This window comes from Lemur catta, chromosome 3 (genome assembly GCF_020740605.2).
Source record: "Lemur catta isolate mLemCat1 chromosome 3, mLemCat1.pri, whole genome shotgun sequence".
Lineage (NCBI taxonomy): Eukaryota > Metazoa > Chordata > Mammalia > Primates > Lemuridae > Lemur > Lemur catta.
Window position 1 is genome coordinate 36,580,519 of NC_059130.1, and position 16,947 is coordinate 36,597,465.

Consider the following 16,947-nt stretch of genomic DNA (forward strand, 5'->3'; position numbering starts at 1 on the left):
GGGTTCCTTGGCCACCATTTCTCATCTTACCCTCTCTGTAGTTCCACAACACTCTGTGCATCCTATCACACAGTATGTCACCCTATAATCACAGGGCAATACTATCTGCCTTTTATACTAAGTTTAAGCTTCGGAAAGACAGGGACTATGTAGTATTTCCTCTTTGAATCCACCAAATCTAGTGGGGAGTACTTGGAGCATGATAGGCACACAGTAGGTGAGAAAGTAAACGTATCAGTTTTAATAGTTAATACCATAACCAATTATTCTAAATATAAGACAGTCTTTGATTTAAGATGGCTTGACTTACAATTTTCCAACTTTACAATGGTGAGAAAGCAATATGAATTCAGTAGAAATTGCACTTCAAGTACCCTTATAACCATTTTGTTTTTTACTTTCGGTACACTATTCTATATTGAATTTATAATTCAATAAATTTCACGAGCTATCAACACTTTATTATAAAATAGGCTTTGTGATAGATGATTTTGCCCAACTATAGGCTAATGTAGGTGTTCTGAGCACATTTAAGATAGGCTAAGCTATGATGTTCAATAGGTTAGGTAGACTAAATGCATTTTCAACTTACAATGGGTTTATTGAGATGTAACCTTATCATAAATTGAGAAGCATCTGTAATAGGATACAGTGCTCTACACTTGCAGAATCAAAAGGAAAATATACGCTAGGAATATGCCAATGGACATATCTTTATTGTTAACAGCTTTATATCTACTCAAATGTTCTTAATTGGGGGCTGAGGAGTCTCTTGAGGGTATGCACAACTTCAAATATTTTCAATAACTGAAATAGACAATTCTATGTTTATCACATAAAGAAAGCTATATAAAGCAGGCACAGTGGCTCATGCCTGTAATCTCAGTGCTTTGGCAGGCCAAGGTGGAAGGATCATTTGAGGCCAGGTGTTTGAGACCAGGCTAGGCAACACAGCAAGACCCAGTATCTCCAAAAAATTTAAAAATTAGCCGGTGTGGTGGCACACACCTAGTCCCAGCCACTCAGGAGGCTGAAGCAGGAGGATCACTTGAGCCTAGGAGTTCAAGGCTCCAGTGAGCTATGATCACACCATTGCACTGGAGCCTAGGTAAAAGAGTGAGACCAGGTCTCAAAAAAAAAAAAAAACTAAATGGTTTCTAAGTGCTAATATGAATCATTGCCCTATATAAGGAATATCATATTTTTTCTTATCCTCTCATTAAGACAGGAGCTGAAGGGGGAGTTATCCTTCCAAGTCAACACTGTTTCTCCTTTCCTTCCTTAAATACCTCAGCCAGATTATTTCACCTGATACTTCCCTTGTTGCAGGTATATACCATTTTCTTCCTCACTGCCCTCTCTCAGTGAGGATTTGAACACCTCTCTCCCCACCACTAATTGTCGCACTTCCTTTACTTCAATATCCATGTACACAGATCCTTCCAACACCCTGGCCTCTAAGTCTCTTGCCTTCTTCCTGTCTCCAACAAGCTGTTCTTACAACCCAGTTACACCTTCCCCTAGAACTTACTGTTACCAATAAATCCACCATGTCCATAATTCTGATTTCCAGCATCTAACCCTCTGACCACCACACTTACTCTGATACTTCCATACCACTTCTTTCATATCCCTCTCCCCACATCAGTCCCAGACTTCCCTGAGATCCACACTCATAAACAGCCTATTTCAGTGGTCCCCAACTTTTTTGGCACCAGGGACTGTTTTCATGGAAGACAATTTTTCCACAGAACAGGGACGTGGGGATGGTTTTGGGATGATTCAAGCACATTCCATTTACTGTGTTTATTATTACATTGTAACATATAATGAAATAATTATACAACTCACCATAGGTTGGGGACCCCTAGCCTATCTGACATATTTATGTCCATGTCTCATAGGCATCTCAAACTTAACATGACCAAAACTGAACTACTGACATTCCCTCCGATTCCACTTCTCCCACTGTCCTCCCCATCTCAGTTAATGAAACTAGCAGTCACTCTTTGCCCAGATTTTTAGAACCTAGGTGTTACTTCAATTCTTTACTTTCCCTCATCTAGTCCAACAGTCCAGTTCTAACCCCTTCCCACCACACCCACCGCTCACTGCAGCAGCATCCCACTGCTCTCCACTCTGGTCTGTTTTCTTAAACACAGCATCCAGAGTCATCCTTTTAAAGGATAAGTCAGATCAAGTCATTCCCTTATTCAAACCTTCGAACACTGGATTTTGTTCTAAGTCCTCACCATGGTCTAATAACTCCTGTATTACCTGCCACTCACCACCACCCAAACTCCCTCACTTCCCACCACAATTCCCTAATTACTTCAGCCTTCTGCTATTTCTTAAACCAGGCTCATTTCCACTTAAAAGCCTTTGCTTTCCCTCTGCCTGGAGCATCTCCTCCCAGATACCTTCAAGGCTCTCTTACACTTCATTCAAGTTCTCTACTCAAATGTCCCTTCCTCAGGGACTTCATCTTCTATCTTTTAAAAAAAAAAAAAAAACACTGTGGAGCCCTGTTCCTCTTTTATCCCCTTATCCTGCTTTTATTTTGCTTCAGTGCACTTATCCTCCAATATATTATATTGTTTATTTTCTATCTACCTGATAAGACTGTAATCCCCATGAAAAGTGCAATTTTTTCTTGTTCATCATTTCATCCAAATATCTACAGCTGTGCCTGGAACACATTCTGCACTTAATAGAATTTGTTGGATGAATTAATAGTCACCAAGTATTTTCACATATATTAAGGAAATAAGACTTCATCACATGTTCATGAAGCAATCATTAATAGGCTAGCATGAGGCCGGACGCCTGTAATCCTAGCACTTTGGGAGGCTGAGGCAGGGGGATTGTTTGAGCTCAGGAGTTCGAGACCAGCCTGAGCAAGAGCGAGACCCCATCTCTACTAAAAATAGAAAGAAATTATATGAACAACTAAAAATATATATAGAAAAAATTAGCCGGGCATGGTGGCGCATGCCCGTAGTCCCAGCTACTCGGGAGGCTGAGGCAGGAGGATTGCTTAAGCCCAGGAATTTGAAGTTGCTGAGAGCTAGGCTGACGCCACGGCACTCTAGCCAGGGCAAAAGATCAAGACTCTGTCTCCAAAATAAAAAAAAAAAAAAAAAAGGCTAGCATGAGAGTTGGAACTGATGTTCTTCATTTTTGTCTTTACTTGTTAATATTAAAAGATAAATATAAAACAATTAATGAGGACATTTACCTCATTTGGGATGTAAATTTCATATATATAGGAATTACTAAAACGATCTGTTCTAGAGTTTAAGATTTTTCATCAACATCAGCCATTCGGGACCCAATTCTAAACTTAGGTTGTCTAAGAGATGCTGAAAAACAATTTGCCCTTTACTGGAAAAAAATCTCTCAAATTTGAGACTGTTCTCCTGAAACAACTCAAGTAATCAGAATAATAAATGTTATTAGCATAGGTAAATTCTTTAGTGGGTAGTTACTATTTGCTAAACTCTCTGGTAAGACCTTTCTATACATTATCTCCTTTAATCCTAACAATAATCCTATGAGGTGGGTAATCTCATTCCCATTTTCCAACAGAAAAATTAGTGACTGCCAGAAACACAACTATAGATGACAGTAAAGGAAGAAAGAAAACTTTAAAAGTAGGAACATAAAACAAAAAAAAAATAGGTCTCTTAGTATAAGACCAAAGGAATTGTTTCAGTCCCCCAACACATAAGGGTATCAGAGCAGACTTTACCCGAAGTTCATGCTTTAATGACCCTAGCACATCTAAAAAAGGCTACAGTAAACATAGAATGCAAGGAAAAATGTATTTGCATTCAAATCAATTTTTTTTTCAGTTTTGGTACAAAGTATGTGTCAACTATCTGAAAATTCACACATTATTAAGCATCTCATTTTACAATATTAGATAAATATGTAATAATAAAGAGGTCTACTCCATTGTATTCTTTACACACAAAAAAAATACATTGTGAAGACGGCATTATTAATCATTTATAGAGTCAAACAAGTTCTCATGAAGAAGGTAAAATTAGAGCCAGGATTCAAAGAAGGAACAGAAGTTTGCTAGGCATAAAAACAGGATGTGAGGAAGGGAGCACTCTATGAAGAACGTATGAAAAAGAACAGACCTTGCTGATTGATTCATTAAATCAAATATTTTATTGAGATCTACTATATGCCAGGCCCTAGGGATACAAAGATGATTACAACAATCTGCGCTCTCAAGGAGTGGAAATCTAGTGGGAAAAAGACACAAAAACATAATTATAACACCCAGTGATGTTAGAGAACAGTGATTGAAATGTATGTAGAACATGAAGGGAACACAAGCCTGGTGCCCAACGGAACTTATGACCAATTAGGAAAGGTTTCCTGAAGGTAAAAATCTAGGTTAAATCTTTTTTTTTTTTTAAAGAGACAGGGTCTCACTCTTGCTCAGGGTGGTCACGAACTCCTGACCTAAACTCCTGATCCTCCCACATCGGCCTCCCAGGGTGCTGGGATTACAGGCGTTACCCACCAAACTGACCCACCAACGCAGCCAAGGTTAAATCATAAAGGAAGAAAAGGAAAAAGACAGAAGGTCAAGGGCCTTTAGGGGCCATTGTAAGGAGGAACTCATCACATAAATAAGGAGCTAATATAGGTTTTTAAATGAGAAGTCAATTGATATTTGTCTTTAGGAAGGTAACTCAGGAAATAATGGGGAGGATGTGCTAAGGAAAGGAAAGACTAGAAGGGAGAATAATGAGCTCACACACACAAAAAAAACATTAAAGGCCTGAAGGCAGGCTCAAATAACATGTTTATTAAATGAATAAGTAAATTAAGACAGACGAGATAAGGGAGATGAGATAAATTTATAAACATTAAGCTGAGGAGTCAGTGAGGTATCCAGCTGCCTATATGCAGAAAGCAGTTGAAAATATAGATCCCAAGTGAGTTTTCTAACTCACTAAGGCTATTGGCTATAGGTGTACCATTATGCTAATAAGTAATTACAGGTGGAAGAGAAAGCATAGATAATTAAATATGATGTGCCTGTGGGTCACCCAAGTAATCACGACCAACAGGCTATTGAATATGCAGTCTGGGCTGAAGGCAGAGATCTGGGGATCCATCAGTGTACAGGCAGTAGCTAAGGCCAAAGGCACATGAAGGAAATCCCCCAGAGCAGGAAATAATAAAGCTAACATTTACATAGCACTTACTATGTATGGCTCATTTGATCTTCCCAACAACCTATGCAGAAAATACTGTTATCCCATTTTACAGATGGTTAATTTCCCGATATTATGGGGCATTTAAAAAAACAGTAAAAAAGCAAGGCCTAGAAGAGATTAGAGGAGAATCTAGGACAAGTGATGTTGAAAACCAAATTAGAGGGTTCAAGAAGAGGTAATCTATGGTCAGAAACATGAAAAATGCAAGTAGGACAAAAATGGAGGGAAAAAAGGGATGGTGGGACATGGGAATTTCACAATCTGGGGACATTAATAGCTCGACTTACTTAACTACATGTACAGTTAGTTTCAGAAGGACAAAGAAATATATTGGAGTAGGCTGCAACATGGGTTGAGGAAGTGAAAACAGTGATCATAAGACTAGTCTCTCGGCCGGGCGCGGTGGCTCACGCCTGTAATCCTAGCACTCTGGGAGGCCGAGGCGGGTGGATCGCTCGAGGTCAGGAGTTTGAGACCAGCCTGAGTGAGACCCCCATCTCTACTAAAAATAGAAATAAATTATCTGAACAACTAAAAATATATATAGAAAAAATTAGCCAGGCATGGTGGCGCCTGCCTGTAGTCCCAGCTACTCAGGAGGCTGAGGCAGTAGGATTGCTTAAGCCCAGGAGTTTGAGGTTGCTGTGAGCTAGGCTGATGCCATGGCACTCACTCTAGCCCGGGCAACAAAGTGAGAGTCTGTCTCAAAAAAAAAAAAAAAAGACTAGTCTCTCAAGAGGTCCAGCAGTGAAGGACCACTAGTGTTTATGAGCCAGTAACATTTACAGTGCTAGGTGTGGGGGGTGCACCACTCGCCTCATTTAACATTTCCATTTTTAAAGATGCAGGAGATTCAGAAATTTAAAGAAACTTGTTCAAAGTCACACAGCCAGTAAGTGGCAGTGGAAATATTTCCCCTCTGGGTAACCTAACGCTGACTAGGTAGCTATTTAAAAATACACCAACACTGAAGAATTTCTTAAGAATCTAATCTGTACGTGCAGCTATGTAATGTTCAGTGTGATAAGTATCTAACTTTTCTTAAGAAAGCAAAACAAAAAGAATTAGTTTGAAAAACAAATGAACTATGGTGGAAAGAAGTGTCAACTTTCACCTGCCTGCAGTGTTCCCATTAATAGAACTTTCAAAAGAGCCTATCACAAAATGTGAGTTGCCTATTCCAGGTGAAGAACTTTGCTACATCACCCTATGGTTCAGTGGGGGAAAAAGGAAAACAAATTGGGGTTAGAATATACAATACAAAGCATGAAATTTCTCCCTCTTCTTCCAGAGGTTTGCCCCAGTACAACCCTACAACTTTTACATATGGCAGAACTGAGTCATGAAGTAATTAGCAAAACTGAAGAACACAGACAAATCCTCATTTACATTTGTATGGTTAGTATAATCTCCTACCCAGTGTGGCAAATTCCAAAACAAAGGCCTCCTCTTTGGCAAATGGAGCTTAACTGGCCTTTGTTAAAAACTTTTTCCAAGGCCAGGCCTGTTGGCTCACACCTGTAATCCTAGCACTGTGGGAGGATTGCTTGAGCTCAGCAGTTTGAGACCCAGGCTGAGCAAGAAGGAGACTACATCTCCACAAAAAAAAACAGAAAAATTAGCCAGGCGCACTCGTGTGCACCTGTAGTCCCAGCTACTTGGGAGGCTGAGGCAAGGGGATCGCTTGAGCCCAGGAATTTGAGGTTGCAGTCACCTATTATGATACCGCTACATTCTACTCAGGGTGACAGAGCCAGGCCCTGTCTAAATTTTTTTTTTTTTTTTTTTTTTTTGAGACAGAGTCTCGCTTTGTTGCCCGGGCTAGAGTGAGTGCCGTGGCATCAGCCTAGCTCACAGCAACCTCAAACTCCTGGGCTTAAGCGATCCTACTGCCTCAGCCTCCCGAGTAGCTGGGACTACACGCATGCGCCACCATGCCCAGCTAATTTTTTCTATATATATATTTTAGTTGTCCAGATAATTTCTTTCTATTTTTAGTAGAGACGGGGTCTCGCTCTTGCTCAGGCTGGTCTCGAACTCCTGACCTGGAGTGATCCACCCGCCTCGGCCTCCCAGAGTGCTAGGATTACAGGCGTGAGCCACCACGCCCGGCCAACAGGTCTTGTCTTAAAAAAAAAAAATGTCCATTTCTGTGCCTAGCTTATTTTACTTAAGATGATGTCCTCCAGTTCCATCAGCGTTGTTGCAAATGACAAGATTTCATTCTATTTTATGCCTGAGTAATGTTCCGATTCTTTCACATAGGAAAAAGGCACTCTTTCCTCGTTAATACAGCAGTTCCCCCATACCCAGAGGGGATACATTCCAAGACGCACAGCGGATGCCTGGAACCTCAGATAGTACCAAACCCTATACATATTGTTTTTTCCTATACATATATAAAGTTTAATTTATAAGTTAGGTACAGTAAGAGACAAACAACAATAAATAAAATAGAACAATTACAACAATAAACTATAATAAAAGGTATGTGAATATGGTCTTTCTCTCAAAATTTTATTTTACTGTTTTGGACCTCCAACCTCTGGTAACTTATCCAGAAACTGTGGGTAAGGAAGAACTACTGTACTCCTCATCCAAAAGTTCCTTCTTCTGTCCTCCAACTCATTCATTCTTCACTGGGCCAAGTGCTGGGCCAGATTCTGACAATTAAGATATAAATAAGATAGACTAGCTCAGCCTTCATGAAATTTAGTAGTAAAGGGAAAAATTAAAACATCTAGACCGGGCGCGGTGGCTCACACCTGTAATCCTAGCCCTCTGGGAGGCCGAGGCGGGTGGATCATGTGAGCTCAGGAGTTTGAGACCAGCCTGAGCAAGAGCAAGACCCCATCTCCACTAAAAATAGAAAGAAATTATATGGACAGCTAAAAATATATACAGAAAAAATTAGCCGGGCATGATGGCGCATGCCTGTAGTCCCAGCTACTCGGGAGGCTGAGGCAGGAGGATTGCTTGAGCCCAGGAGTTTGAGGTTGCTGTGAGCTAGGCTAACGCCATGGCACTCTAGCCCAGGCAACAGAGTGAGACTCTGTCTCAAAAAAACAAACATCTAATTAACAACTCATTACAAGTAAAGATTGCTGCTAAGGAGACTACAGAGTGCTCGGAGGGCTTAACCTGGACAGAGTGATTTCCAGAGGAAAAGGTATTTAGGCTGATTATTTTGAGAAAGCAGGAGTTGCGAGAAGGGAGAGAATAGAGCATGAGAGGTGGAGGAAACCCCTAAAGGCCAGGAGACAGGAAAGAGAATGAAGCTTTTCAAGAACAAAAATAAAGCCAGCTGGCTTCAGCCTAGAAAGCCAGGAGAAAAGTGGCCCAAATGACCTGGAGATAAGATGAGTGGGCTTACTCAGTATTCTGGTATTTATCCTCAGAGAACCTGAAATCTTTGAAGGGTTCTAAGCATGTGATGCACTGAGACACGTGCGTTTCTGAACGATTCCTCTTCAGTGCGTCAGAGTTCCTTCCAAAACCCACTCTCATGTCTCGACAACACCTAGGCTTCCTTAACTAGCCATTCATCGATACTGCCCAGCTTTAAAAAAGAAAAAATGCTTCAAACTAAATTCTACTTCAAGGGAGAACACAAGTACTCTGAGAAAGAAGGTAGTTTAAACAGGTGGCCACTTAAATATTAAAAAGTAACCAAGGAACTTAACCTATATGTAAATATAGAGAATGAAGTTTATAACTGCTCCTCATAAAAAACTTCTAAATATACAGATCACAAATTGCACGGCCATTAACAGTCAAGGACAACGAAAGAAACTTAACTACATCCTGATATATTAAAATAAAACATGAGCTTGATCTTCTTAGTGCCATTCTTCCCTTTACACACTTTTTCCCTACATCATTAAGAAGCCGACTTCCTGAGTGCATTTTTGGTTTCGCTTTTTAAAGAATAAAATGTCTTCTAATCCATCACTTTCTTTACTACCGCTCAAGAGATGCCCTGAGATTGGGGAACACCACACTCGCGTGCACGGTTGAAAGGCTGCCCGGCATGCGGGCGCCCGACGGCAACTTTCCCGCCCTCCCGAACTCCCCGGGACGCGCGGGGCCTCCCCTCCCCCGGCCGCTGGCCGCGTCCTCCGCGGGACAGCCCCGGACAAGGCCAGGCCCGCGGGGCCGGAGTCGCAGCCGCCACCTCTCTCCCCTCCTCTCGGGCTAAGGAGGGCGGACCTAGGGAGGAGAGGGAGGGAGCGGGAGCACGGCCGTTACCTGGGGCCCGAACGAGGCTGCGGGGACCCCCGCAAAGAGGGCAGATCCGGGAAGCCGGCGCGGCGGGCGGAAAAGTCGGCTCCGGGCAGCACTCCCGGTGCCCAGGGCCCACAGCGACGCCCTCCCAGCCGCAGAGGAAGATAAAGCGCCCGACCGCCCGGCCCCTCCGCCCCAAACCTCCCAGCTCCGCTGCGTCACGCGCACGGCCAGCGCCGGCTGAGGCCCTCATTGGTGGTCGCGGCGACCGCCAGGCTCCGCCCACCGCCCACGGCGACCCGCCCCTTCCCGGGCGCGGGTCCTAGGCTCTGGCTCCCCCCGCTGGCCCTGGAGCCCTGCGGGGGAAGTTTGCACCCGCGGGTCGTGACACCCGCGGGCCTTGACACAGGCAGCAACATCCTGCTTTCCATTTCCACCCCCAGCGGCAAAAACGGGCCCGTGACAACTTCCTGCAAGTCCAAAACAGTACCCTGCGCGGTAGCATGGAACTGAGGAGTCTGGCTCTTCTGCAGACTCACAGAAGCCGCTTCTGGAACTGTGGATCATTGCAGTTTGAACTGACCGTCTAGGAACGAGATAGACCTGCTAGCCGGAAGCTAGCATGCTTGTATGCTCACCAAGAAGACTCATGCCTTTGTCATGGAATGCTTTGTAAACAGAAAAAAATACATGAAACAATGGGACAATTAAGTAATTTAAAAGGTCCTTGGGACTTCATAATCAAAGGAAAAATGACCCAGAGAGATTTAGGACATAGATTAGGTACAACAGTTAATCGCTTAGATTTTAAAAAGGCGAAGGTGTAGGTGAGTTTAGGATAAAGGTAGGTGAAGAGGGCATGCGAGAGGAGCAGAGACTGAAGAGTTGCACTCACAGCCTGCAAACCAGTGTGAGCTAAGCTGGCCTGGCTAATTGCTTGATCCCTACTCTAAACAGGTAGACACGCCTCTCCAGGTCAGGATGCCCTGAACAAGTGGATCAGAGTTACTGGAACTGACTTTTAACAAAGTAGACCTTTTAACAAAGTGGATTTGTGCAAGTTCCCCTGGCCTCCCACAGCAGGCTGCACTGTTCACCCTAAAGTGGAACCGGCCTCAGCAATCAGTTGAGTTCAGTACTAGCTGTCATTGGCAGACCTGTCCAGTTTTGCCTCTTCTACAATTGTGACTGCTACTTCTGCCAACTGGTGGGCAATAGGGGCTGTTGGATCCCAGCTGTTTTTGTGCTTCCCTTCTCCCCTCCCACCAGTTAAAGAATAATAGGAACACAGGGAATCAATTCTATACTCTGCTGGCCACCCTGTATGTGCACCAAGAATACACTTACGTTTTCACTGTTGCATGTATTAATTCAAAAATATCTACTGTGTGTTCTTGGTGCTAGAAATAGAGCAATGAATAAAATAGAAGAAGCTCCTGCACTTGGAATTTTATGTTTCTAGTGGAGAAGATAAGTAATAAAACACATAAATAATTGCAGGTAGTGATAACTGCTGAGAAGAAAACAGAACAGAGTGGTCAGGGAAAGACTTTCTGAGGATGTGACCTGAACTAAAACCTAAATGAGCAGAAGGAACCAGCCAGGCCAACCGTGGGGAGGAAGAACATTCTAGACTGAAGGCCCTGATACTGAACAAACTTGGCTTGTCTGAGGAACAGAAGGCTAGGAGGCTTGAGCATGGTGAGTAGGGGGTATGAGGCTGAGGTTAGAGCATTAAGTAGGAGCTTAGTTATGTTGTTGAGTATTGTTAAAGCGACAAGAGGTGAAGCTGGTGTCAGGACTTAAGGAGTTTGTAGGCCACGCTGAAACATTCTGATTCATACTTTCATAGACAGTGGGGAGCCAGTGAAAGATGTTAATTAGGGAAGTCATGGTTTAGGAGACTGTACTGGAAGGAGCTATGTAACTGGAGGTGGAGAGATCAATAAGAAGAGTGAGTTGGTAATACATGTGAGGGGTGACAAAGGCCTAAACTAAGGCAGTAGCAAGTAGGATGAAAAGAAAGGGGCATATTTGAGAGATGTTTAAAGGGACAATTGACAGAATTTGTATGGGTATGTGTGGGGGTGTTAAGGATATATCCAGGATTTATGAATTAGCAGGCTGGGTGGCTGGAGTTAATGCTGACTGAGATAAGAAAATACATCCTGGAAAATAAGCAGAATAAGCTTTACTTGGGTTAATATTTAAGCTGCATCAGTCTACCTCCTACTGAGATGTGAAGGAACTGAACAAGAAGCAATCAAGTTTTGTTCTGTTTTTATAATAAAATAACTTTCACCTTGTTCTGGTCATATCAAAAATGCACACACTGCAGAACATAAAATCAAATACAGAAAAGTACAAAGATAAAAGCCATCTAATATTCTACCCAGAGATGTAGCTAAATGTTGATGTGGGGCAGGAAAAGAACAATGGCCTGAGCCTGGGGACTGAGCCCCACTGCCAAAAGGCACTGGGTTTTACAGGGAAGCCAAAAAGGGAAACTGAACAGACACCAAGCCAGGTTTAAAACACAAACATCTCAGTTCTTTAAAGGGCCACATCTTCCATAATGATACCAAACTGGCAATAAATCTTTATCCCATCCTAAGTATGTATAATTTGCCATTGGCACATAGGCATAGAAAAACAGATCCATCTAGAGTTAAAGTTTTGAGATTGAGTAAAACAGTAAGGCAAGAGTATAAACCAGAACTTAGACCTTGATTGGAATGTTCCTGAAAACTCTTGGAAAACTGGAATCCTATCTTGTTCATGTATTTCTGAAGCACTGAGCACAATACTTATGGGTCACTGGATAAGTGTATTGAATGAATTAATGAAGCCAACTGAAGCCCTGAGTTCCTAGGTGTGGGTTAGTCTCAAAGACAACAGAGGTCAGACACAATTTCATTCCTTCTCTCAGTGACTCAGTCATCTTGCAAACTGCATCTTTGCTTATTTTTCTATGAGCAAAAGTCTTTACATCCAAGGGAGAAAGCAGTCTGTGCCAGTTGAGTAGGCTGCCAGCTTGCCTCCATGGATTTTCTCTAGCTCTGCATAGCAAAGTGCGTTCCAGGCACTGCCATAGATGTGATAATAGTTCAAGAGATGTACACACATGAGGAAACAGCATTAAGAGTTTCTGGATCTCCACTGGTGAATGAGTACTGCTACCATTTGGCTGCCCAGTGGAAGAGTGGAAGAGCTGCCCCAGAGCTGTGCTAATGACCCAGCTCATCTTTTCTGACATTACTACCAGAGGTTGTTTCCCATGATTTTCTCCAAAAGGAAGGGGCTGATTTCCTTTAATAGTTTAATGTGAATTTTTTAATTCCATGAGAAAAACAGATTTATTCCTTATTAGATAAGTAACATAAGCTTGTTGAAAAAAATTCAAATAATATGTAAAAGTGTAAAGGAAGAAAATAAAAATCACCCCAAATTGATATAACTACCTTTAACATTTTAGTGTTCATCTGTAACAGAGGAAATGGCCTGAAAAAAATGGCAAAAAAGATTTTCTGTCTGTTTAAAACTTTCCCTACTCTTTTTCATCCCTGAGGCAGGTTAAGTCTTTTGTTCTTTGTGTTACAAGAGATAACTCAGTCATCCCAGGTCAGCACCAGCCCCCCATGTGGGCCCAGATGGGGCTTTGTCTTTGGCAGAGATGAGACGATTAGAATGGTTAACCACAATAGCCTAGAACTGAGGAGCACTCCCTTCGAAAGCTCTGTGTTTCTGCTTATGTTCAGGAAATCTGGATTTTGAAACCAGAAGCTCTACCGTTTTTCTTCCTTTGCCAGCAAAGTAATACACTTCCCTTTCCTTCTCCTCAAACCATTTGTTCTCATTCTGATGCAACCTTGAGGACAAGTGTGAAGCTTTGGTAACACATCCTTTCATAAAATTCTTTATGTGTATAGACACATACAAATATTGGATTTTTTCACTGTGGATTTTACATTTGTGAATTTTTCTTAATATACTTTATTTTTTAGAGCAGTTTTAGTTTCACAGGAAAGACAATTGTACAGTGATTTCTCATATACTCTGTGCCCCCATACACATCCATATAGCCTGCTCCATTATCAACATCCCCCACCAGAGTGGCACATTTATTTTTTTGTTGTTTTTTGAGAAAGGGTCTTACTCTGTCACACAGGCTAGAGTACAGTGGGGTGATCATGGCTCACTGCAGCTTCAAACTCCTGGGCTCAAGGGATCCCTTCTGCCTCAGCCTCCTGAGTAACTAGGACTACAGGCACGTGCCATCACACATAGCTAATTTTTTTTTTTTTTTAATCTTTACAGAGACAAGGTCTTGCTATGTTTCCCAGGCTGGTCTTGACCTCCTGGTCTCAAGTGATCCTCCTGCCTTGGCCTGAGAGCGGTGGTGCATTTGTTGCAATTGATGAACCTGTGTTGACATATCATCACCCAATGTCCACAGTTTACATTAGGGTTCACTCTTGATATTATTTTTTAAGCACTTTTTTTTTTTTGGTGACCTATAGCTCTTCTTGAGGTATTAATTTATTACACCGAGCAAAATAGAACTTGATTTTGTTTCGTCCAAATGTATTCCCCTTTCTGAGTTCAGAAGGTATACGTTAGTCAATTTTCTTTTTCTTTTCTTTTTCTTTTCTTTTTTTTTTTTTTTGAGACAAAGTCTCACTCTGGTTAGAGTGACATCAGCCTAGATTACAGCAACCTCAAACTAAACTCCTGGGCTCAAGCAATCCTCCTGCTTCAGCCTCCCAAGTAGCTGGGACTGCAGGCATGTGCCACCATGCCCTGCTAATTTTTTCTATTTTTAGTAGATATGGGGTCTCACTCTTGCTCAGGCTGGTCTCTAACTCTTGACCTAAGCAATCCTCTGGCCTCAGCCTCCTGAGTAGCTGAGACTACAGATGTGTGCCACCATTCCCAACTAATTTTTTAATTTTTTTAAAGAGATGGGGTCTCACTGTGTTGCCCAGACTGGTCTTGAACTCCTGGGCTCAAGTGATCCTCCTGCCTTGGCCTCCCAAGGTGCTGGTATTACAGGCATGAGCCATCATGCCTGGCCAATTTTCTATATTTAGTAAACTTGTGTTATGATTTTATACACTTTAATTACATTCTTCTAAATCTTCATTCTTTCAGTATTGAAAATTCCCAGTCTTACAGAGAAACACCTTTGTGAGCAAGCATTGAGAATATGTTATTAGAACACATTTCTTTCTTAATTGGTTCAAATCACACAGGTTTACATATGAAGCTATATAAAAGGCAAATATAAGCATGATTTCTAAGAGAATTGTCATAAACTGCTTTCCTTCAGGGAATGGAAGTATTTGATGATGAATCATTTTTGTAAGCTAACCTTGAGAATATTTTATTAGAATTTGTCTTTCTCCATAGAGCTTTATTAGGAAAAATACAGACATGTAGCAATAAAAAGCTAATGTAAGCATGAAAAAGAAAATTCCCAGTCTTTCTAGACTATCATAGTACAGCTTCTCTTTTTACCTCCATGACCAATAAATGCCTTTCTTGACTGTCTCCATATCTTTAGGCAATTATGTTTTCTTTAAGGTTCAGATGGTTTGATTCACTAAAAGTATAGTGCAATGGTAGCATCAGATTTTTCTTTCTGTTTATTTTTTGTGCCTTTCCGATATTCCTTAGCTTTGGGGTCCCTTGAGGCCACAGAAAAACATTGAGCTAGTTGATAATGACTCCAAGGTATCTTTCAAGGATTATAAATTATATCTCAGAGCCTATCTCTACTATGAGTATAATTTTCCCTTAATCCTAACTCATACTTCTCTACATTGAGGCTTATGTTTTACTCACTGACCTGGCCTCTTGAGCTTTTTCCTTTTTTTATTTTTTTATTTGCTTTATTTTTTTTATTTCCATCAGGTTGATACTTCTCTACAAAGAAAACTTACGGTGATGTGTAAACCCAACTTTTTCTCTATGTATTTCTATATATATTAATATATCATATGTTAAAATGTTAGATGAAACTTAGGCCTAGAAAACATTATGTTTTATTTTCTATTTCTAAGATTTTTTTTCTTGTCTATGGAAAAGCAATTTTAATAGTTTCTCCTACAGAAGTCTTTTAAGGACTTTTTGAAAAACAAGTTTTTTTGTTTTTTTTTTTTTTTTTGAGACAGAGTGTCACTTTGTTGCCCGGGCTAGAGTGAGTGCCGTGGCGTCAGCCTAGCTCACAGCAACCTCAAACTCCTGGGCTTAAGCGATCCTACTGCCTCAGCCTCCCTACTAGCTGGGACTACAGGCATGAGCCACCATGCCCGGCTAATTTTTTTGTATATATATTTTTTAGTTGGCCAGATAATTTCTTTCTATTTTTAGTAGAGACGGGGGTCTCACTCTTGCTCAGGCTGGTCTCGAACTCCTGACCTCGAGCGATCCACCCGCCTCGGCCTCCCAGAGCTAGGATTACAGGCGTGAGCCACCGCGCCCGGCCGAAAAACAAGTTTTTATCTGTGATTCCCTTCCCCAGACTTAATTATTCTAGGACATCCTCTCAATCTCACTTGCCACTGTTCTAGTTAAATTTATCCTTACTTCTCACCAATAATTGCAGGTGTAATTGCACTCTAACAAGTATCCACACATCTATTTTTTCCTCTGCAACCAGACCAGTCTCCCTAGAATGATGCTGTGATTATTATTACCTAGTCAAAAAGCTTCTATAGCTCCCTGTATCAGAGACTGCTAGCTACCTACTCAATATCCATCTCTCCCTTTTTTTTTTTAGTAAGAGAATTCTGATTTTATTCTGGACTATTGTGAGTATGCCTGGCTAAAAGATCACAGTTTCTAGTTTTCCATGCAACTTGAGGTGTCCACTGAAATGCAAGTGGCATCCATTGAATGGGTTTCCAGGAAAACTCCTTAAAGGGGTGATGACTCATCTGAGAATTGCACATTTTTGCTTCTCCAACACTTTTTCATTTGTGCCTAGGAAATTCACATGATATATTGATATCATGATATTTGGAGCTCCAGCCACCAATTCAAGCCATTAGGAAACTCTGAGGATGAAAAGTTGACTAAGAAGAGTGAAACAGAAAGGTAGAATGAGTGTGATGACTGTGGAGCCTTAATAGTGTCCTGGATTGTCTGTCTCCAGACTGCCTTATGTGAGAAAGAAAGAAATCCTAACTTTGTTTAGTCATTTATATGGATCTCCTTTTAATGCAGCTGAAGTCAGTTCTAATGAACACACTAGCCATTACCTACTTAATTAGGCACAGATTTTTGAGAACGGCATTTGAAACCTTTTATAATATGGTTATAAAATCAAAAAGATTAAAATATTATGCAAATATATTTTCTCACTTATAACTTCCACTATCCCCATACTGACATCCAGTCAGAATGAGAATACCATGATTTCTCAGCTCTGTGTCTTGGATAATTCTATTCTCTCATGTGCATTTCACATTTTTTTAAA

At 41.4% G+C, this 16,947-nt stretch overlaps 1 protein-coding gene across 3 annotated transcripts in view; it reads right to left on the bottom strand.

The window, feature by feature from the left end:
• SOAT1 (sterol O-acyltransferase 1) overlaps positions 1–10,022 on the bottom strand; it is a 71,534-nt gene extending 61,512 nt beyond the window's left edge. For 2 of the 3 annotated variants that reach the window (XM_045547264.1, XM_045547259.1), the window contains exon 1: positions 9,492–9,654. The gene's annotated coding sequence lies outside the window, so the exon portion shown is untranslated. Of the gene's footprint in view, positions 1–9,491; positions 9,655–9,957 lie in introns of those variants that run through there. The other variant, XM_045547260.1, reaches the window with a different exon arrangement.
• Positions 10,023–16,947: the final 6,925 nt, after the last annotated feature.